General features: G+C 46.6%; 41 non-coding genes and 1 pseudogene across 41 annotated transcripts; all 42 read right to left on the bottom strand.

The window, feature by feature from the left end:
• Positions 1–56: 56 nt before the first annotated feature.
• LOC136688394 (U2 spliceosomal RNA) lies at positions 57–268 on the bottom strand (annotated as a pseudogene).
• Positions 269–503: 235 nt separating this feature from the next.
• On the bottom strand, positions 504–617 carry LOC136688746 (U5 spliceosomal RNA). The gene has a single exon (XR_010801434.1). It is a non-coding gene; the product is annotated as a U5 spliceosomal RNA (small nuclear RNA).
• A 305-nt stretch (positions 618–922) lies between these two features.
• LOC136688187 (U2 spliceosomal RNA) lies at positions 923–1113 on the bottom strand. The gene has a single exon (XR_010800894.1). It is a non-coding gene; the product is annotated as a U2 spliceosomal RNA (small nuclear RNA).
• A 226-nt stretch (positions 1114–1339) lies between these two features.
• LOC136688747 (U5 spliceosomal RNA) lies at positions 1340–1453 on the bottom strand. The gene has a single exon (XR_010801435.1). It is a non-coding gene; the product is annotated as a U5 spliceosomal RNA (small nuclear RNA).
• Positions 1454–1758: 305 nt separating this feature from the next.
• LOC136688188 (U2 spliceosomal RNA) lies at positions 1759–1949 on the bottom strand. Its single transcript, XR_010800895.1, has one exon. It is a non-coding gene; the product is annotated as a U2 spliceosomal RNA (small nuclear RNA).
• A 226-nt stretch (positions 1950–2175) lies between these two features.
• On the bottom strand, positions 2176–2289 carry LOC136688748 (U5 spliceosomal RNA). The gene has a single exon (XR_010801436.1). It is a non-coding gene; the product is annotated as a U5 spliceosomal RNA (small nuclear RNA).
• Positions 2290–2596: 307 nt separating this feature from the next.
• Positions 2597–2787, bottom strand: LOC136688380 (U2 spliceosomal RNA). The gene has a single exon (XR_010801082.1). It is a non-coding gene; the product is annotated as a U2 spliceosomal RNA (small nuclear RNA).
• Positions 2788–3022: 235 nt separating this feature from the next.
• On the bottom strand, positions 3023–3136 carry LOC136688750 (U5 spliceosomal RNA). The gene has a single exon (XR_010801437.1). It is a non-coding gene; the product is annotated as a U5 spliceosomal RNA (small nuclear RNA).
• Positions 3137–3442: 306 nt separating this feature from the next.
• LOC136688189 (U2 spliceosomal RNA) lies at positions 3443–3633 on the bottom strand. The gene has a single exon (XR_010800896.1). It is a non-coding gene; the product is annotated as a U2 spliceosomal RNA (small nuclear RNA).
• Positions 3634–3859: 226 nt separating this feature from the next.
• LOC136688751 (U5 spliceosomal RNA) lies at positions 3860–3973 on the bottom strand. The gene has a single exon (XR_010801438.1). It is a non-coding gene; the product is annotated as a U5 spliceosomal RNA (small nuclear RNA).
• Positions 3974–4279: 306 nt separating this feature from the next.
• LOC136688190 (U2 spliceosomal RNA) lies at positions 4280–4470 on the bottom strand. Its single transcript, XR_010800897.1, has one exon. It is a non-coding gene; the product is annotated as a U2 spliceosomal RNA (small nuclear RNA).
• A 226-nt stretch (positions 4471–4696) lies between these two features.
• On the bottom strand, positions 4697–4810 carry LOC136688752 (U5 spliceosomal RNA). The gene has a single exon (XR_010801439.1). It is a non-coding gene; the product is annotated as a U5 spliceosomal RNA (small nuclear RNA).
• A 307-nt stretch (positions 4811–5117) lies between these two features.
• LOC136688355 (U2 spliceosomal RNA) lies at positions 5118–5308 on the bottom strand. Its single transcript, XR_010801058.1, has one exon. It is a non-coding gene; the product is annotated as a U2 spliceosomal RNA (small nuclear RNA).
• Positions 5309–5543: 235 nt separating this feature from the next.
• On the bottom strand, positions 5544–5657 carry LOC136688753 (U5 spliceosomal RNA). Its single transcript, XR_010801440.1, has one exon. It is a non-coding gene; the product is annotated as a U5 spliceosomal RNA (small nuclear RNA).
• Positions 5658–5963: 306 nt separating this feature from the next.
• LOC136688356 (U2 spliceosomal RNA) lies at positions 5964–6154 on the bottom strand. Its single transcript, XR_010801059.1, has one exon. It is a non-coding gene; the product is annotated as a U2 spliceosomal RNA (small nuclear RNA).
• Positions 6155–6389: 235 nt separating this feature from the next.
• Positions 6390–6503, bottom strand: LOC136688754 (U5 spliceosomal RNA). The gene has a single exon (XR_010801441.1). It is a non-coding gene; the product is annotated as a U5 spliceosomal RNA (small nuclear RNA).
• A 305-nt stretch (positions 6504–6808) lies between these two features.
• Positions 6809–6999, bottom strand: LOC136688191 (U2 spliceosomal RNA). The gene has a single exon (XR_010800898.1). It is a non-coding gene; the product is annotated as a U2 spliceosomal RNA (small nuclear RNA).
• A 235-nt stretch (positions 7000–7234) lies between these two features.
• LOC136688755 (U5 spliceosomal RNA) lies at positions 7235–7348 on the bottom strand. Its single transcript, XR_010801443.1, has one exon. It is a non-coding gene; the product is annotated as a U5 spliceosomal RNA (small nuclear RNA).
• A 306-nt stretch (positions 7349–7654) lies between these two features.
• LOC136688192 (U2 spliceosomal RNA) lies at positions 7655–7845 on the bottom strand. The gene has a single exon (XR_010800899.1). It is a non-coding gene; the product is annotated as a U2 spliceosomal RNA (small nuclear RNA).
• A 235-nt stretch (positions 7846–8080) lies between these two features.
• On the bottom strand, positions 8081–8194 carry LOC136688756 (U5 spliceosomal RNA). The gene has a single exon (XR_010801444.1). It is a non-coding gene; the product is annotated as a U5 spliceosomal RNA (small nuclear RNA).
• A 303-nt stretch (positions 8195–8497) lies between these two features.
• LOC136688193 (U2 spliceosomal RNA) lies at positions 8498–8688 on the bottom strand. Its single transcript, XR_010800900.1, has one exon. It is a non-coding gene; the product is annotated as a U2 spliceosomal RNA (small nuclear RNA).
• Positions 8689–8923: 235 nt separating this feature from the next.
• On the bottom strand, positions 8924–9037 carry LOC136688757 (U5 spliceosomal RNA). The gene has a single exon (XR_010801445.1). It is a non-coding gene; the product is annotated as a U5 spliceosomal RNA (small nuclear RNA).
• A 305-nt stretch (positions 9038–9342) lies between these two features.
• LOC136688357 (U2 spliceosomal RNA) lies at positions 9343–9533 on the bottom strand. Its single transcript, XR_010801060.1, has one exon. It is a non-coding gene; the product is annotated as a U2 spliceosomal RNA (small nuclear RNA).
• Positions 9534–9768: 235 nt separating this feature from the next.
• LOC136688758 (U5 spliceosomal RNA) lies at positions 9769–9882 on the bottom strand. The gene has a single exon (XR_010801446.1). It is a non-coding gene; the product is annotated as a U5 spliceosomal RNA (small nuclear RNA).
• A 305-nt stretch (positions 9883–10187) lies between these two features.
• Positions 10188–10378, bottom strand: LOC136688358 (U2 spliceosomal RNA). The gene has a single exon (XR_010801061.1). It is a non-coding gene; the product is annotated as a U2 spliceosomal RNA (small nuclear RNA).
• A 235-nt stretch (positions 10379–10613) lies between these two features.
• LOC136688759 (U5 spliceosomal RNA) lies at positions 10614–10727 on the bottom strand. Its single transcript, XR_010801447.1, has one exon. It is a non-coding gene; the product is annotated as a U5 spliceosomal RNA (small nuclear RNA).
• A 306-nt stretch (positions 10728–11033) lies between these two features.
• On the bottom strand, positions 11034–11224 carry LOC136688359 (U2 spliceosomal RNA). The gene has a single exon (XR_010801062.1). It is a non-coding gene; the product is annotated as a U2 spliceosomal RNA (small nuclear RNA).
• A 235-nt stretch (positions 11225–11459) lies between these two features.
• On the bottom strand, positions 11460–11573 carry LOC136688760 (U5 spliceosomal RNA). The gene has a single exon (XR_010801449.1). It is a non-coding gene; the product is annotated as a U5 spliceosomal RNA (small nuclear RNA).
• Positions 11574–11879: 306 nt separating this feature from the next.
• On the bottom strand, positions 11880–12070 carry LOC136688360 (U2 spliceosomal RNA). Its single transcript, XR_010801063.1, has one exon. It is a non-coding gene; the product is annotated as a U2 spliceosomal RNA (small nuclear RNA).
• A 235-nt stretch (positions 12071–12305) lies between these two features.
• On the bottom strand, positions 12306–12419 carry LOC136688761 (U5 spliceosomal RNA). Its single transcript, XR_010801450.1, has one exon. It is a non-coding gene; the product is annotated as a U5 spliceosomal RNA (small nuclear RNA).
• Positions 12420–12724: 305 nt separating this feature from the next.
• LOC136688194 (U2 spliceosomal RNA) lies at positions 12725–12915 on the bottom strand. The gene has a single exon (XR_010800901.1). It is a non-coding gene; the product is annotated as a U2 spliceosomal RNA (small nuclear RNA).
• Positions 12916–13150: 235 nt separating this feature from the next.
• Positions 13151–13264, bottom strand: LOC136688762 (U5 spliceosomal RNA). Its single transcript, XR_010801451.1, has one exon. It is a non-coding gene; the product is annotated as a U5 spliceosomal RNA (small nuclear RNA).
• Positions 13265–13570: 306 nt separating this feature from the next.
• LOC136688195 (U2 spliceosomal RNA) lies at positions 13571–13761 on the bottom strand. The gene has a single exon (XR_010800902.1). It is a non-coding gene; the product is annotated as a U2 spliceosomal RNA (small nuclear RNA).
• A 235-nt stretch (positions 13762–13996) lies between these two features.
• On the bottom strand, positions 13997–14110 carry LOC136688763 (U5 spliceosomal RNA). The gene has a single exon (XR_010801452.1). It is a non-coding gene; the product is annotated as a U5 spliceosomal RNA (small nuclear RNA).
• Positions 14111–14412: 302 nt separating this feature from the next.
• LOC136688196 (U2 spliceosomal RNA) lies at positions 14413–14603 on the bottom strand. Its single transcript, XR_010800903.1, has one exon. It is a non-coding gene; the product is annotated as a U2 spliceosomal RNA (small nuclear RNA).
• Positions 14604–14838: 235 nt separating this feature from the next.
• On the bottom strand, positions 14839–14952 carry LOC136688764 (U5 spliceosomal RNA). The gene has a single exon (XR_010801453.1). It is a non-coding gene; the product is annotated as a U5 spliceosomal RNA (small nuclear RNA).
• A 306-nt stretch (positions 14953–15258) lies between these two features.
• LOC136688361 (U2 spliceosomal RNA) lies at positions 15259–15449 on the bottom strand. Its single transcript, XR_010801064.1, has one exon. It is a non-coding gene; the product is annotated as a U2 spliceosomal RNA (small nuclear RNA).
• Positions 15450–15684: 235 nt separating this feature from the next.
• Positions 15685–15798, bottom strand: LOC136688766 (U5 spliceosomal RNA). Its single transcript, XR_010801454.1, has one exon. It is a non-coding gene; the product is annotated as a U5 spliceosomal RNA (small nuclear RNA).
• A 305-nt stretch (positions 15799–16103) lies between these two features.
• On the bottom strand, positions 16104–16294 carry LOC136688197 (U2 spliceosomal RNA). The gene has a single exon (XR_010800904.1). It is a non-coding gene; the product is annotated as a U2 spliceosomal RNA (small nuclear RNA).
• A 235-nt stretch (positions 16295–16529) lies between these two features.
• Positions 16530–16643, bottom strand: LOC136688767 (U5 spliceosomal RNA). The gene has a single exon (XR_010801455.1). It is a non-coding gene; the product is annotated as a U5 spliceosomal RNA (small nuclear RNA).
• Positions 16644–16948: 305 nt separating this feature from the next.
• LOC136688198 (U2 spliceosomal RNA) lies at positions 16949–17139 on the bottom strand. The gene has a single exon (XR_010800905.1). It is a non-coding gene; the product is annotated as a U2 spliceosomal RNA (small nuclear RNA).
• A 235-nt stretch (positions 17140–17374) lies between these two features.
• LOC136688768 (U5 spliceosomal RNA) lies at positions 17375–17488 on the bottom strand. The gene has a single exon (XR_010801456.1). It is a non-coding gene; the product is annotated as a U5 spliceosomal RNA (small nuclear RNA).
• Positions 17489–17635: the final 147 nt, after the last annotated feature.

The following is a 17635-nucleotide window of genomic DNA, read 5'->3' on the forward strand; positions in this document are numbered from 1 at the left end:
TCCTCCTACGGCCTTGATGGAAAAGAAAACCTGTGGAGAAAAAAATGAGCCCTAGGACTAGAAGACTTGAAGTCTATCAGCCAAGACTTCAAACCAAACACTAGGACAAGTACAATTTACCTCCTAAGTGCTCGAGACCAAGATCACAAAGATCAAGATCTAAACACACTTAGGAGTCGATCGCTGTCTTAGCCCAACGACTGAAAAAGTGAGTAACTGATAAGAACAGATACTACGCTTGATCTTAGCCAAAAGGCCGAGAAGCGATAACCGGAAAGGCCCGGCCGGCCCGGAGCACCCTGCCGCAAACCAGCAACTACTGGAGGGTATTTAAACCTGGTCGTCAGACCTTGACCCCTCCCACTCAGACACCACCACCACACCGGAGGCTCCTCCCACCAAGAACTGCAAACAGAAGCTAAGAGCTGCTGCTACAGGAACTTGTGGCAAGGCGTGCTCCAAAGACGGCTGTCGCTCTGTCATTATACAGGAAGAAAATGTGTAGCTCTGCAGCAACAGAGCCTTCAAAAATACACAAAACTCGTCAACGTTCCCCTCCACGGAAATCTTTAGTAAAAGGCGAAAGATTTGTACGTGACTGAAGAGAAACCCGAGATATGACGGCTAACGGCAGGCCTTCCGCTCCTCTGCTGGAGGTCTAAGACTCTTGCGGAGGGTGCAGACTGAACAAAGGTCAGGGTGGGATAATCTGTGCATAAATTAACACGCCAATTAGAGGTCAACACAGACGAGAAAAACATGAGATCATAGATTTGTATTTAAAAAAAAAAAAAAAAAAAAAAAGAAGAAAAATGGAGGGAAAACCATGAAACAGATTAAAAAGAGAACAGCCTCGAGAAGGCAACATCATAAAGCCGTACCCATGTCCTAACTTATTTCTTTCTGACTTTTAACCAGTTTAAGGAGGTGCACCGTTCCCAGAAGTACTGCAATACCGGGTCGATGCGTGGAGCGGACGGAGCAAGCCCCTCTTCCGTCTCCCTGCTCAAAAAATCAATTTAATATGTAGTCCTCGTATAGAGGACGTATCAGATATTAAACTGATAAGAACAGATACTACACTTGATCTTAGCCAAAAGGCCGAGAAGCGATAACCGGAAAGGCCCGGAGCACCCTGCCGCAAACCAGCAACTACTGGAGGGTATTTAAACCTGGTCGTCAGACCTTGACCCCTCCCACTCAGACACCACCACCACACCGGAGGCTCCTCCCACCAAGAACTGCAAACAGAAGCTAAGAGCTGCTGCTACAGGAACTTGTGGCAAGGCGTGCTCCAAAGACAGCTGTCGCTCTGTCATTATACAGGAAGAAAATGTGTAGCTCTGCAGCAACAGAGCCTTCAAAAATACACAAAACTCGTCAACGTTCCCCTCCACGGAAATCTTTAGTAAAAGGCGAAAGATTTGTACGTGACTGAAGAGAAACCCGAGATATGACGGCTAACGGCAGGCCTTCCGCTCCTCTGCTGGAGGTCTAAGACTCTTGCGGAGGGTGCAGACTGAACAAAGGTCAGGGTGGGATAATCTGTGCATAAATTAACACGCCAATTAGAGGTCAACACAGACGAGAAAAACATGAGATCATAGATTTGTATTTAAAAAAAAAAAAAAAAAAAAAAAGAAGAAAAATGGAGGGAAAACCATGAAACAGATTAAAAAGAGAACAGCCTCGAGAAGGCAACATCATAAAGCCGTACCCATGTCCTAACTTATTTCTTTCTGACTTTTAACCAGTTTAAGGAGGTGCACCGTTCCCAGAAGTACTGCAATACCGGGTCGATGCGTGGAGCGGACGGAGCAAGCCCCTCTTCCGTCTCCCTGCTCAAAAAATCAATTTAATATGTAGTCCTCGTATAGAGGACGTATCAGATATTAAACTGATAAGAACAGATACTACACTTGATCTTAGCCAAAAGGCCGAGAAGCGATAACCGGAAAGGCCCGGAGCACCCTGCCGCAAACCAGCAACTACTGGAGGGTATTTAAACCTGGTCGTCAGACCTTGACCCCTCCCACTCAGACACCACCACCACACCGGAGGCTCCTCCCACCAAGAACTGCAAACAGAAGCTAAGAGCTGCTGCTACAGGAACTTGTGGCAAGGCGTGCTCCAAAGACGGCTGTCGCTCTGTCATTATACAGGAAGAAAATGTGTAGCTCTGCAGCAACAGAGCCTTCAAAAATACACAAAACTCGTCAACGTTCCCCTCCACGGAAATCTTTAGTAAAAGGCGAAAGATTTGTACGTGACTGAAGAGAAACCCGAGATATGACGGCTAACGGCAGGCCTTCCGCTCCTCTGCTGGAGGTCTAAGACTCTTGCGGAGGGTGCAGACTGAACAAAGGTCAGGGTGGGATAATCTGTGCATAAATTAACACGCCAATTAGAGGTCAACACAGACGAGAAAAACATGAGATCATAGATTTGTATTTAAAAAAAAAAAAAAAAAAAAAAAAAGAAGAAAAATGGAGGGAAAACCATGAAACAGATTAAAAAGAGAACAGCCTCGAGAAGGCAACATCATAAAGCCGTACCCATGTCCTAACTTATTTCTTTCTGACTTTTAACCAGTTTAAGGAGGTGCACCGTTCCCAGAAGTACTGCAATACCGGGTCGATGGGTGGAGCGGACGGAGCAAGCCCCTCTTCCGTCTCCCTGCTCAAAAAATCAATTTAATATGTAGTCCTCGTATAGAGGACGTATCAGATATTAAACTGATAAGAACAGATACTACGCTTGATCTTAGCCAAAAGGCCGAGAAGCGATAACCGGAAAGGCCCGGCCGGCCCGGAGCACCCTGCCGCAAACCAGCAACTACTGGAGGGTATTTAAACCTGGTCGTCAGACCTTGACCCCTCCCACTCAGACACCACCACCACACCGGAGGCTCCTCCCACCAAGAACTGCAAACAGAAGCTAAGAGCTGCTGCTACAGGAACTTGTGGCAAGGCGTGCTCCAAAGACGGCTGTCGCTCTGTCATTATACAGGAAGAAAATGTGTAGCTCTGCAGCAACAGAGCCTTCAAAAATACACAAAACTCGTCAACGTTCCCCTCCACGGAAATCTTTAGTAAAAGGCGAAAGATTTGTACGTGACTGAAGAGAAACCCGAGATATGACGGCTAACGGCAGGCCTTCCGCTCCTCTGCTGGAGGTCTAAGACTCTTGCGGAGGGTGCAGACTGAACAAAGGTCAGGGTGGGATAATCTGTGCATAAATTAACACGCCAATTAGAGGTCAACACAGACGAGAAAAACATGAGATCATAGATTTGTATTTAAAAAAAAAAAAAAAAAAAAAAAAGAAGAAAAATGGAGGGAAAACCATGAAACAGATTAAAAAGAGAACAGCCTCGAGAAGGCAACATCATAAAGCCGTACCCATGTCCTAACTTATTTCTTTCTGACTTTTAACCAGTTTAAGGAGGTGCACCGTTCCCAGAAGTACTGCAATACCGGGTCGATGCGTGGAGCGGACGGAGCAAGCCCCTCTTCCGTCTCCCTGCTCAAAAAATCAATTTAATATGTAGTCCTCGTATAGAGGACGTATCAGATATTAAACTGATAAGAACAGATACTACACTTGATCTTAGCCAAAAGGCCGAGAAGCGATAACCGGAAAGGCCCGGAGCACCCTGCCGCAAACCAGCAACTACTGGAGGGTATTTAAACCTGGTCGTCAGACCTTGACCCCTCCCACTCAGACACCACCACCACACCGGAGGCTCCTCCCACCAAGAACTGCAAACAGAAGCTAAGAGCTGCTGCTACAGGAACTTGTGGCAAGGCGTGCTCCAAAGACAGCTGTCGCTCTGTCATTATACAGGAAGAAAATGTGTAGCTCTGCAGCAACAGAGCCTTCAAAAATACACAAAACTCGTCAACGTTCCCCTCCACGGAAATCTTTAGTAAAAGGCGAAAGATTTGTACGTGACTGAAGAGAAACCCGAGATATGACGGCTAACGGCAGGCCTTCCGCTCCTCTGCTGGAGGTCTAAGACTCTTGCGGAGGGTGCAGACTGAACAAAGGTCAGGGTGGGATAATCTGTGCATAAATTAACACGCCAATTAGAGGTCAACACAGACGAGAAAAACATGAGATCATAGATTTGTATTTAAAAAAAAAAAAAAAAAAAAAAAAGAAGAAAAATGGAGGGAAAACCATGAAACAGATTAAAAAGAGAACAGCCTCGAGAAGGCAACATCATAAAGCCGTACCCATGTCCTAACTTATTTCTTTCTGACTTTTAACCAGTTTAAGGAGGTGCACCGTTCCCAGAAGTACTGCAATACCGGGTCGATGCGTGGAGCGGACGGAGCAAGCCCCTCTTCCGTCTCCCTGCTCAAAAAATCAATTTAATATGTAGTCCTCGTATAGAGGACGTATCAGATATTAAACTGATAAGAACAGATACTACACTTGATCTTAGCCAAAAGGCCGAGAAGCGATAACCGGAAAGGCCCGGAGCACCCTGCCGCAAACCAGCAACTACTGGAGGGTATTTAAACCTGGTCGTCAGACCTTGACCCCTCCCACTCAGACACCACCACCACACCGGAGGCTCCTCCCACCAAGAACTGCAAACAGAAGCTAAGAGCTGCTGCTACAGGAACTTGTGGCAAGGCGTGCTCCAAAGACAGCTGTCGCTCTGTCATTATACAGGAAGAAAATGTGTAGCTCTGCAGCAACAGAGCCTTCAAAAATACACAAAACTCGTCAACGTTCCCCTCCACGGAAATCTTTAGTAAAAGGCGAAAGATTTGTACGTGACTGAAGAGAAACCCGAGATATGACGGCTAACGGCAGGCCTTCCGCTCCTCTGCTGGAGGTCTAAGACTCTTGCGGAGGGTGCAGACTGAACAAAGGTCAGGGTGGGATAATCTGTGCATAAATTAACACGCCAATTAGAGGTCAACACAGACGAGAAAAACATGAGATCATAGATTTGTATTTAAAAAAAAAAAAAAAAAAAAAAAAAGAAGAAAAATGGAGGGAAAACCATGAAACAGATTAAAAAGACAACAGCCTCGAGAAGGCAACATCATAAAGCCGTACCCATGTCCTAACTTATTTCTTTCTGACTTTTAACCAGTTTAAGGAGGTGCACCGTTCCCAGAAGTACTGCAATACCGGGTCGATGCGTGGAGCGGACGGAGCAAGCCCCTCTTCCGTCTCCCTGCTCAAAAAATCAATTTAATATGTAGTCCTCGTATAGAGGACGTATCAGATATTAAACTGATAAGAACAGATACTACGCTTGATCTTAGCCAAAAGGCCGAGAAGCGATAACCGGAAAGGCCCGGCCGGCCCGGAGCACCCTGCCGCAAACCAGCAACTACTGGAGGGTATTTAAACCTGGTCGTCAGACCTTGACCCCTCCCACTCAGACACCACCACCACACCGGAGGCTCCTCCCACCAAGAACTGCAAACAGAAGCTAAGAGCTGCTGCTACAGGAACTTGTGGCAAGGCGTGCTCCAAAGACGGCTGTCGCTCTGTCATTATACAGGAAGAAAATGTGTAGCTCTGCAGCAACAGAGCCTTCAAAAATACACAAAACTCGTCAACGTTCCCCTCCACGGAAATCTTTAGTAAAAGGCGAAAGATTTGTACGTGACTGAAGAGAAACCCGAGATATGACGGCTAACGGCAGGCCTTCCGCTCCTCTGCTGGAGGTCTAAGACTCTTGCGGAGGGTGCAGACTGAACAAAGGTCAGGGTGGGATAATCTGTGCATAAATTAACACGCCAATTAGAGGTCAACACAGACGAGAAAAACATGAGATCATAGATTTGTATTTAAAAAAAAAAAAAAAAAAAAAAAAGAAGAAAAATGGAGGGAAAACCATGAAACAGATTAAAAAGACAACAGCCTCGAGAAGGCAACATCATAAAGCCGTACCCATGTCCTAACTTATTTCTTTCTGACTTTTAACCAGTTTAAGGAGGTGCACCGTTCCCAGAAGTACTGCAATACCGGGTCGATGCGTGGAGCGGACGGAGCAAGCCCCTCTTCCGTCTCCCTGCTCAAAAAATCAATTTAATATGTAGTCCTCGTATAGAGGACGTATCAGATATTAAACTGATAAGAACAGATACTACGCTTGATCTTAGCCAAAAGGCCGAGAAGCGATAACCGGAAAGGCCCGGCCGGCCCGGAGCACCCTGCCGCAAACCAGCAACTACTGGAGGGTATTTAAACCTGGTCGTCAGACCTTGACCCCTCCCACTCAGACACCACCACCACACCGGAGGCTCCTCCCACCAAGAACTGCAAACAGAAGCTAAGAGCTGCTGCTACAGGAACTTGTGGCAAGGCGTGCTCCAAAGACGGCTGTCGCTCTGTCATTATACAGGAAGAAAATGTGTAGCTCTGCAGCAACAGAGCCTTCAAAAATACACAAAACTCGTCAACGTTCCCCTCCACGGAAATCTTTAGTAAAAGGCGAAAGATTTGTACGTGACTGAAGAGAAACCCGAGATATGACGGCTAACGGCAGGCCTTCCGCTCCTCTGCTGGAGGTCTAAGACTCTTGCGGAGGGTGCAGACTGAACAAAGGTCAGGGTGGGATAATCTGTGCATAAATTAACACGCCAATTAGAGGTCAACACAGACGAGAAAAACATGAGATCATAGATTTGTATTTAAAAAAAAAAAAAAAAAAAAAAAGAAGAAAAATGGAGGGAAAACCATGAAACAGATTAAAAAGACAACAGCCTCGAGAAGGCAACATCATAAAGCCGTACCCATGTCCTAACTTATTTCTTTCTGACTTTTAACCAGTTTAAGGAGGTGCACCGTTCCCAGAAGTACTGCAATACCGGGTCGATGCGTGGAGCGGACGGAGCAAGCCCCTCTTCCGTCTCCCTGCTCAAAAAATCAATTTAATATGTAGTCCTCGTATAGAGGACGTATCAGATATTAAACTGATAAGAACAGATACTACACTTGATCTTAGCCAAAAGGCCGAGAAGCGATAACCGGAAAGGCCCGGCCGGCCCGGAGCACCCTGCCGCAAACCAGCAACTACTGGAGGGTATTTAAACCTGGTCGTCAGACCTTGACCCCTCCCACTCAGACACCACCACCACACCGGAGGCTCCTCCCACCAAGAACTGCAAACAGAAGCTAAGAGCTGCTGCTACAGGAACTTGTGGCAAGGCGTGCTCCAAAGACGGCTGTCGCTCTGTCATTATACAGGAAGAAAATGTGTAGCTCTGCAGCAACAGAGCCTTCAAAAATACACAAAACTCGTCAACGTTCCCCTCCACGGAAATCTTTAGTAAAAGGCGAAAGATTTGTACGTGACTGAAGAGAAACCCGAGATATGACGGCTAACGGCAGGCCTTCCGCTCCTCTGCTGGAGGTCTAAGACTCTTGCGGAGGGTGCAGACTGAACAAAGGTCAGGGTGGGATAATCTGTGCATAAATTAACACGCCAATTAGAGGTCAACACAGACGAGAAAAACATGAGATCATAGATTTGTGTTTAAAAAAAAAAAAAAAAAAAAAAAAGAAGAAAAATGGAGGGAAAACCATGAAACAGATTAAAAAGAGAACAGCCTCGAGAAGGCAACATCATAAAGCCGTACCCATGTCCTAACTTATTTCTTTCTGACTTTTAACCAGTTTAAGGAGGTGCACCGTTCCCAGAAGTACTGCAATACCGGGTCGATGCGTGGAGCGGACGGAGCAAGCCCCTCTTCCGTCTCCCTGCTCAAAAAATCAATTTAATATGTAGTCCTCGTATAGAGGACGTATCAGATATTAAACTGATAAGAACAGATACTACACTTGATCTTAGCCAAAAGGCCGAGAAGCGATAACCGGAAAGGCCCGGCCGGCCCGGAGCACCCTGCCGCAAACCAGCAACTACTGGAGGGTATTTAAACCTGGTCGTCAGACCTTGACCCCTCCCACTCAGACACCACCACCACACCGGAGGCTCCTCCCACCAAGAACTGCAAACAGAAGCTAAGAGCTGCTGCTACAGGAACTTGTGGCAAGGCGTGCTCCAAAGACGGCTGTCGCTCTGTCATTATACAGGAAGAAAATGTGTAGCTCTGCAGCAACAGAGCCTTCAAAAATACACAAAACTCGTCAACGTTCCCCTCCACGGAAATCTTTAGTAAAAGGCGAAAGATTTGTACGTGACTGAAGAGAAACCCGAGATATGACGGCTAACGGCAGGCCTTCCGCTCCTCTGCTGGAGGTCTAAGACTCTTGCGGAGGGTGCAGACTGAACAAAGGTCAGGGTGGGATAATCTGTGCATAAATTAACACGCCAATTAGAGGTCAACACAGACGAGAAAAACATGAGATCATAGATTTGTATTTAAAAAAAAAAAAAAAAAAAAAAAAGAAAAATGGAGGGAAAACCATGAAACAGATTAAAAAGAGAACAGCCTCGAGAAGGCAACATCATAAAGCCGTACCCATGTCCTAACTTATTTCTTTCTGACTTTTAACCAGTTTAAGGAGGTGCACCGTTCCCAGAAGTACTGCAATACCGGGTCGATGCGTGGAGCGGACGGAGCAAGCCCCTCTTCCGTCTCCCTGCTCAAAAAATCAATTTAATATGTAGTCCTCGTATAGAGGACGTATCAGATATTAAACTGATAAGAACAGATACTACACTTGATCTTAGCCAAAAGGCCGAGAAGCGATAACCGGAAAGGCCCGGCCGGCCCGGAGCACCCTGCCGCAAACCAGCAACTACTGGAGGGTATTTAAACCTGGTCGTCAGACCTTGACCCCTCCCACTCAGACACCACCACCACACCGGAGGCTCCTCCCACCAAGAACTGCAAACAGAAGCTAAGAGCTGCTGCTACAGGAACTTGTGGCAAGGCGTGCTCCAAAGACGGCTGTCGCTCTGTCATTATACAGGAAGAAAATGTGTAGCTCTGCAGCAACAGAGCCTTCAAAAATACACAAAACTCGTCAACGTTCCCCTCCACGGAAATCTTTAGTAAAAGGCGAAAGATTTGTACGTGACTGAAGAGAAACCCGAGATATGACGGCTAACGGCAGGCCTTCCGCTCCTCTGCTGGAGGTCTAAGACTCTTGCGGAGGGTGCAGACTGAACAAAGGTCAGGGTGGGATAATCTGTGCATAAATTAACACGCCAATTAGAGGTCAACACAGACGAGAAAAACATGAGATCATAGATTTGTATTTAAAAAAAAAAAAAAAAAAAAAAAGAAGAAAAATGGAGGGAAAACCATGAAACAGATTAAAAAGACAACAGCCTCGAGAAGGCAACATCATAAAGCCGTACCCATGTCCTAACTTATTTCTTTCTGACTTTTAACCAGTTTAAGGAGGTGCACCGTTCCCAGAAGTACTGCAATACCGGGTCGATGCGTGGAGCGGACGGAGCAAGCCCCTCTTCCGTCTCCCTGCTCAAAAAATCAATTTAATATGTAGTCCTCGTATAGAGGACGTATCAGATATTAAACTGATAAGAACAGATACTACGCTTGATCTTAGCCAAAAGGCCGAGAAGCGATAACCGGAAAGGCCCGGCCGGCCCGGAGCACCCTGCCGCAAACCAGCAACTACTGGAGGGTATTTAAACCTGGTCGTCAGACCTTGACCCCTCCCACTCAGACACCACCACCACACCGGAGGCTCCTCCCACCAAGAACTGCAAACAGAAGCTAAGAGCTGCTGCTACAGGAACTTGTGGCAAGGCGTGCTCCAAAGACGGCTGTCGCTCTGTCATTATACAGGAAGAAAATGTGTAGCTCTGCAGCAACAGAGCCTTCAAAAATACACAAAACTCGTCAACGTTCCCCTCCACGGAAATCTTTAGTAAAAGGCGAAAGATTTGTACGTGACTGAAGAGAAACCCGAGATATGACGGCTAACGGCAGGCCTTCCGCTCCTCTGCTGGAGGTCTAAGACTCTTGCGGAGGGTGCAGACTGAACAAAGGTCAGGGTGGGATAATCTGTGCATAAATTAACACGCCAATTAGAGGTCAACACAGACGAGAAAAACATGAGATCATAGATTTGTATTTAAAAAAAAAAAAAAAAAAAAAAAGAAGAAAAATGGAGGGAAAACCATGAAACAGATTAAAAAGACAACAGCCTCGAGAAGGCAACATCATAAAGCCGTACCCATGTCCTAACTTATTTCTTTCTGACTTTTAACCAGTTTAAGGAGGTGCACCGTTCCCAGAAGTACTGCAATACCGGGTCGATGCGTGGAGCGGACGGAGCAAGCCCCTCTTCCGTCTCCCTGCTCAAAAAATCAATTTAATATGTAGTCCTCGTATAGAGGACGTATCAGATATTAAACTGATAAGAACAGATACTACGCTTGATCTTAGCCAAAAGGCCGAGAAGCGATAACCGGAAAGGCCCGGCCGGCCCGGAGCACCCTGCCGCAAACCAGCAACTACTGGAGGGTATTTAAACCTGGTCGTCAGACCTTGACCCCTCCCACTCAGACACCACCACCACACCGGAGGCTCCTCCCACCAAGAACTGCAAACAGAAGCTAAGAGCTGCTGCTACAGGAACTTGTGGCAAGGCGTGCTCCAAAGACGGCTGTCGCTCTGTCATTATACAGGAAGAAAATGTGTAGCTCTGCAGCAACAGAGCCTTCAAAAATACACAAAACTCGTCAACGTTCCCCTCCACGGAAATCTTTAGTAAAAGGCGAAAGATTTGTACGTGACTGAAGAGAAACCCGAGATATGACGGCTAACGGCAGGCCTTCCGCTCCTCTGCTGGAGGTCTAAGACTCTTGCGGAGGGTGCAGACTGAACAAAGGTCAGGGTGGGATAATCTGTGCATAAATTAACACGCCAATTAGAGGTCAACACAGACGAGAAAAACATGAGATCATAGATTTGTGTTTAAAAAAAAAAAAAAAAAAAAAAAAGAAGAAAAATGGAGGGAAAACCATGAAACAGATTAAAAAGAGAACAGCCTCGAGAAGGCAACATCATAAAGCCGTACCCATGTCCTAACTTATTTCTTTCTGACTTTTAACCAGTTTAAGGAGGTGCACCGTTCCCAGAAGTACTGCAATACCGGGTCGATGCGTGGAGCGGACGGAGCAAGCCCCTCTTCCGTCTCCCTGCTCAAAAAATCAATTTAATATGTAGTCCTCGTATAGAGGACGTATCAGATATTAAACTGATAAGAACAGATACTACGCTTGATCTTAGCCAAAAGGCCGAGAAGCGATAACCGGAAAGGCCCGGCCGGCCCGGAGCACCCTGCCGCAAACCAGCAACTACTGGAGGGTATTTAAACCTGGTCGTCAGACCTTGACCCCTCCCACTCAGACACCACCACCACACCGGAGGCTCCTCCCACCAAGAACTGCAAACAGAAGCTAAGAGCTGCTGCTACAGGAACTTGTGGCAAGGCGTGCTCCAAAGACGGCTGTCGCTCTGTCATTATACAGGAAGAAAATGTGTAGCTCTGCAGCAACAGAGCCTTCAAAAATACACAAAACTCGTCAACGTTCCCCTCCACGGAAATCTTTAGTAAAAGGCGAAAGATTTGTACGTGACTGAAGAGAAACCCGAGATATGACGGCTAACGGCAGGCCTTCCGCTCCTCTGCTGGAGGTCTAAGACTCTTGCGGAGGGTGCAGACTGAACAAAGGTCAGGGTGGGATAATCTGTGCATAAATTAACACGCCAATTAGAGGTCAACACAGACGAGAAAAACATGAGATCATAGATTTGTATTTAAAAAAAAAAAAAAAAAAAAAAAAGAAGAAAAATGGAGGGAAAACCATGAAACAGATTAAAAAGACAACAGCCTCGAGAAGGCAACATCATAAAGCCGTACCCATGTCCTAACTTATTTCTTTCTGACTTTTAACCAGTTTAAGGAGGTGCACCGTTCCCAGAAGTACTGCAATACCGGGTCGATGCGTGGAGCGGACGGAGCAAGCCCCTCTTCCGTCTCCCTGCTCAAAAAATCAATTTAATATGTAGTCCTCGTATAGAGGACGTATCAGATATTAAACTGATAAGAACAGATACTACGCTTGATCTTAGCCAAAAGGCCGAGAAGCGATAACCGGAAAGGCCCGGCCGGCCCGGAGCACCCTGCCGCAAACCAGCAACTACTGGAGGGTATTTAAACCTGGTCGTCAGACCTTGACCCCTCCCACTCAGACACCACCACCACACCGGAGGCTCCTCCCACCAAGAACTGCAAACAGAAGCTAAGAGCTGCTGCTACAGGAACTTGTGGCAAGGCGTGCTCCAAAGACGGCTGTCGCTCTGTCATTATACAGGAAGAAAATGTGTAGCTCTGCAGCAACAGAGCCTTCAAAAATACACAAAACTCGTCAACGTTCCCCTCCACGGAAATCTTTAGTAAAAGGCGAAAGATTTGTACGTGACTGAAGAGAAACCCGAGATATGACGGCTAACGGCAGGCCTTCCGCTCCTCTGCTGGAGGTCTAAGACTCTTGCGGAGGGTGCAGACTGAACAAAGGTCAGGGTGGGATAATCTGTGCATAAATTAACACGCCAATTAGAGGTCAACACAGACGAGAAAAACATGAGATCATAGATTTGTATTTAAAAAAAAAAAAAAAAAAAAAAAGAAGAAAAATGGAGGGAAAACCATGAAACAGATTAAAAAGACAACAGCCTCGAGAAGGCAACATCATAAAGCCGTACCCATGTCCTAACTTATTTCTTTCTGACTTTTAACCAGTTTAAGGAGGTGCACCGTTCCCAGAAGTACTGCAATACCGGGTCGATGCGTGGAGCGGACGGAGCAAGCCCCTCTTCCGTCTCCCTGCTCAAAAAATCAATTTAATATGTAGTCCTCGTATAGAGGACGTATCAGATATTAAACTGATAAGAACAGATACTACACTTGATCTTAGCCAAAAGGCCGAGAAGCGATAACCGGAAAGGCCCGGCCGGCCCGGAGCACCCTGCCGCAAACCAGCAACTACTGGAGGGTATTTAAACCTGGTCGTCAGACCTTGACCCCTCCCACTCAGACACCACCACCACACCGGAGGCTCCTCCCACCAAGAACTGCAAACAGAAGCTAAGAGCTGCTGCTACAGGAACTTGTGGCAAGGCGTGCTCCAAAGACGGCTGTCGCTCTGTCATTATACAGGAAGAAAATGTGTAGCTCTGCAGCAACAGAGCCTTCAAAAATACACAAAACTCGTCAACGTTCCCCTCCACGGAAATCTTTAGTAAAAGGCGAAAGATTTGTACGTGACTGAAGAGAAACCCGAGATATGACGGCTAACGGCAGGCCTTCCGCTCCTCTGCTGGAGGTCTAAGACTCTTGCGGAGGGTGCAGACTGAACAAAGGTCAGGGTGGGATAATCTGTGCATAAATTAACACGCCAATTAGAGGTCAACACAGACGAGAAAAACATGAGATCATAGATTTGTGTTTAAAAAAAAAAAAAAAAAAAAAAAAGAAGAAAAATGGAGGGAAAACCATGAAACAGATTAAAAAGAGAACAGCCTCGAGAAGGCAACATCATAAAGCCGTACCCATGTCCTAACTTATTTCTTTCTGACTTTTAACCAGTTTAAGGAGGTGCACCGTTCCCAGAAGTACTGCAATACCGGGTCGATGCGTGGAGCGGACGGAGCAAGCCCCTCTTCCGTCTCCCTGCTCAAAAAATCAATTTAATATGTAGTCCTCGTATAGAGGACGTATCAGATATTAAACTGATAAGAACAGATACTACACTTGATCTTAGCCAAAAGGCCGAGAAGCGATAACCGGAAAGGCCCGGCCGGCCCGGAGCACCCTGCCGCAAACCAGCAACTACTGGAGGGTATTTAAACCTGGTCGTCAGACCTTGACCCCTCCCACTCAGACACCACCACCACACCGGAGGCTCCTCCCACCAAGAACTGCAAACAGAAGCTAAGAGCTGCTGCTACAGGAACTTGTGGCAAGGCGTGCTCCAAAGACGGCTGTCGCTCTGTCATTATACAGGAAGAAAATGTGTAGCTCTGCAGCAACAGAGCCTTCAAAAATACACAAAACTCGTCAACGTTCCCCTCCACGGAAATCTTTAGTAAAAGGCGAAAGATTTGTACGTGACTGAAGAGAAACCCGAGATATGACGGCTAACGGCAGGCCTTCCGCTCCTCTGCTGGAGGTCTAAGACTCTTGCGGAGGGTGCAGACTGAACAAAGGTCAGGGTGGGATAATCTGTGCATAAATTAACACGCCAATTAGAGGTCAACACAGACGAGAAAAACATGAGATCATAGATTTGTATTTAAAAAAAAAAAAAAAAAAAAAAAGAAAAATGGAGGGAAAACCATGAAACAGATTAAAAAGAGAACAGCCTCGAGAAGGCAACATCATAAAGCCGTACCCATGTCCTAACTTATTTCTTTCTGACTTTTAACCAGTTTAAGGAGGTGCACCGTTCCCAGAAGTACTGCAATACCGGGTCGATGCGTGGAGCGGACGGAGCAAGCCCCTCTTCCGTCTCCCTGCTCAAAAAATCAATTTAATATGTAGTCCTCGTATAGAGGACGTATCAGATATTAAACTGATAAGAACAGATACTACACTTGATCTTAGCCAAAAGGCCGAGAAGCGATAACCGGAAAGGCCCGGCCGGCCCGGAGCACCCTGCCGCAAACCAGCAACTACTGGAGGGTATTTAAACCTGGTCGTCAGACCTTGACCCCTCCCACTCAGACACCACCACCACACCGGAGGCTCCTCCCACCAAGAACTGCAAACAGAAGCTAAGAGCTGCTGCTACAGGAACTTGTGGCAAGGCGTGCTCCAAAGACGGCTGTCGCTCTGTCATTATACAGGAAGAAAATGTGTAGCTCTGCAGCAACAGAGCCTTCAAAAATACACAAAACTCGTCAACGTTCCCCTCCACGGAAATCTTTAGTAAAAGGCGAAAGATTTGTACGTGACTGAAGAGAAACCCGAGATATGACGGCTAACGGCAGGCCTTCCGCTCCTCTGCTGGAGGTCTAAGACTCTTGCGGAGGGTGCAGACTGAACAAAGGTCAGGGTGGGATAATCTGTGCATAAATTAACACGCCAATTAGAGGTCAACACAGACGAGAAAAACATGAGATCATAGATTTGTATTTAAAAAAAAAAAAAAAAAAAAAAAAGAAGAAAAATGGAGGGAAAACCATGAAACAGATTAAAAAGACAACAGCCTCGAGAAGGCAACATCATAAAGCCGTACCCATGTCCTAACTTATTTCTTTCTGACTTTTAACCAGTTTAAGGAGGTGCACCGTTCCCAGAAGTACTGCAATACCGGGTCGATGCGTGGAGCGGACGGAGCAAGCCCCTCTTCCGTCTCCCTGCTCAAAAAATCAATTTAATATGTAGTCCTCGTATAGAGGACGTATCAGATATTAAACTGATAAGAACAGATACTACGCTTGATCTTAGCCAAAAGGCCGAGAAGCGATAACCGGAAAGGCCCGGCCGGCCCGGAGCACCCTGCCGCAAACCAGCAACTACTGGAGGGTATTTAAACCTGGTCGTCAGACCTTGACCCCTCCCACTCAGACACCACCACCACACCGGAGGCTCCTCCCACCAAGAACTGCAAACAGAAGCTAAGAGCTGCTGCTACAGGAACTTGTGGCAAGGCGTGCTCCAAAGACGGCTGTCGCTCTGTCATTATACAGGAAGAAAATGTGTAGCTCTGCAGCAACAGAGCCTTCAAAAATACACAAAACTCGTCAACGTTCCCCTCCACGGAAATCTTTAGTAAAAGGCGAAAGATTTGTACGTGACTGAAGAGAAACCCGAGATATGACGGCTAACGGCAGGCCTTCCGCTCCTCTGCTGGAGGTCTAAGACTCTTGCGGAGGGTGCAGACTGAACAAAGGTCAGGGTGGGATAATCTGTGCATAAATTAACACGCCAATTAGAGGTCAACACAGACGAGAAAAACATGAGATCATAGATTTGTGTTTAAAAAAAAAAAAAAAAAAAAAAAGAAGAAAAATGGAGGGAAAACCATGAAACAGATTAAAAAGAGAACAGCCTCGAGAAGGCAACATCATAAAGCCGTACCCATGTCCTAACTTATTTCTTTCTGACTTTTAACCAGTTTAAGGAGGTGCACCGTTCCCAGAAGTACTGCAATACCGGGTCGATGCGTGGAGCGGACGGAGCAAGCCCCTCTTCCGTCTCCCTGCTCAAAAAATCAATTTAATATGTAGTCCTCGTATAGAGGACGTATCAGATATTAAACTGATAAGAACAGATACTACACTTGATCTTAGCCAAAAGGCCGAGAAGCGATAACCGGAAAGGCCCGGCCGGCCCGGAGCACCCTGCCGCAAACCAGCAACTACTGGAGGGTATTTAAACCTGGTCGTCAGACCTTGACCCCTCCCACTCAGACACCACCACCACACCGGAGGCTCCTCCCACCAAGAACTGCAAACAGAAGCTAAGAGCTGCTGCTACAGGAACTTGTGGCAAGGCGTGCTCCAAAGACGGCTGTCGCTCTGTCATTATACAGGAAGAAAATGTGTAGCTCTGCAGCAACAGAGCCTTCAAAAATACACAAAACTCGTCAACGTTCCCCTCCACGGAAATCTTTAGTAAAAGGCGAAAGATTTGTACGTGACTGAAGAGAAACCCGAGATATGACGGCTAACGGCAGGCCTTCCGCTCCTCTGCTGGAGGTCTAAGACTCTTGCGGAGGGTGCAGACTGAACAAAGGTCAGGGTGGGATAATCTGTGCATAAATTAACACGCCAATTAGAGGTCAACACAGACGAGAAAAACATGAGATCATAGATTTGTGTTTAAAAAAAAAAAAAAAAAAAAAAAGAAGAAAAATGGAGGGAAAACCATGAAACAGATTAAAAAGAGAACAGCCTCGAGAAGGCAACATCATAAAGCCGTACCCATGTCCTAACTTATTTCTTTCTGACTTTTAACCAGTTTAAGGAGGTGCACCGTTCCCAGAAGTACTGCAATACCGGGTCGATGCGTGGAGCGGACGGAGCAAGCCCCTCTTCCGTCTCCCTGCTCAAAAAATCAATTTAATATGTAGTCCTCGTATAGAGGACGTATCAGATATTAAACTGATAAGAACAGATACTACACTTGATCTTAGCCAAAAGGCCGAGAAGCGATAACCGGAAAGGCCCGGCCGGCCCGGAGCACCCTGCCGCAAACCAGCAACTACTGGAGGGTATTTAAACCTGGTCGTCAGACCTTGACCCCTCCCACTCAGACACCACCACCACACCGGAGGCTCCTCCCACCAAGAACTGCAAACAGAAGCTAAGAGCTGCTGCTACAGGAACTTGTGGCAAGGCGTGCTCCAAAGACGGCTGTCGCTCTGTCATTATACAGGAAGAAAATGTGTAGCTCTGCAGCAACAGAGCCTTCAAAAATACACAAAACTCGTCAACGTTCCCCTCCACGGAAATCTTTAGTAAAAGGCGAAAGATTTGTACGTGACTGAAGAGAAACCCGAGATATGACGGCTAACGGCAGGCCTTCCGCTCCTCTGCTGGAGGTCTAAGACTCTTGCGGAGGGTGCAGACTGAACAAAGGTCAGGGTGGGATAATCTGTGCATAAATTAACACGCCAATTAGAGGTCAACACAGACGAGAAAAACATGAG

Source organism: Hoplias malabaricus, chromosome 2 (assembly GCF_029633855.1).
Source record: "Hoplias malabaricus isolate fHopMal1 chromosome 2, fHopMal1.hap1, whole genome shotgun sequence".
Classification (NCBI taxonomy): domain Eukaryota; kingdom Metazoa; phylum Chordata; class Actinopteri; order Characiformes; family Erythrinidae; genus Hoplias; species Hoplias malabaricus.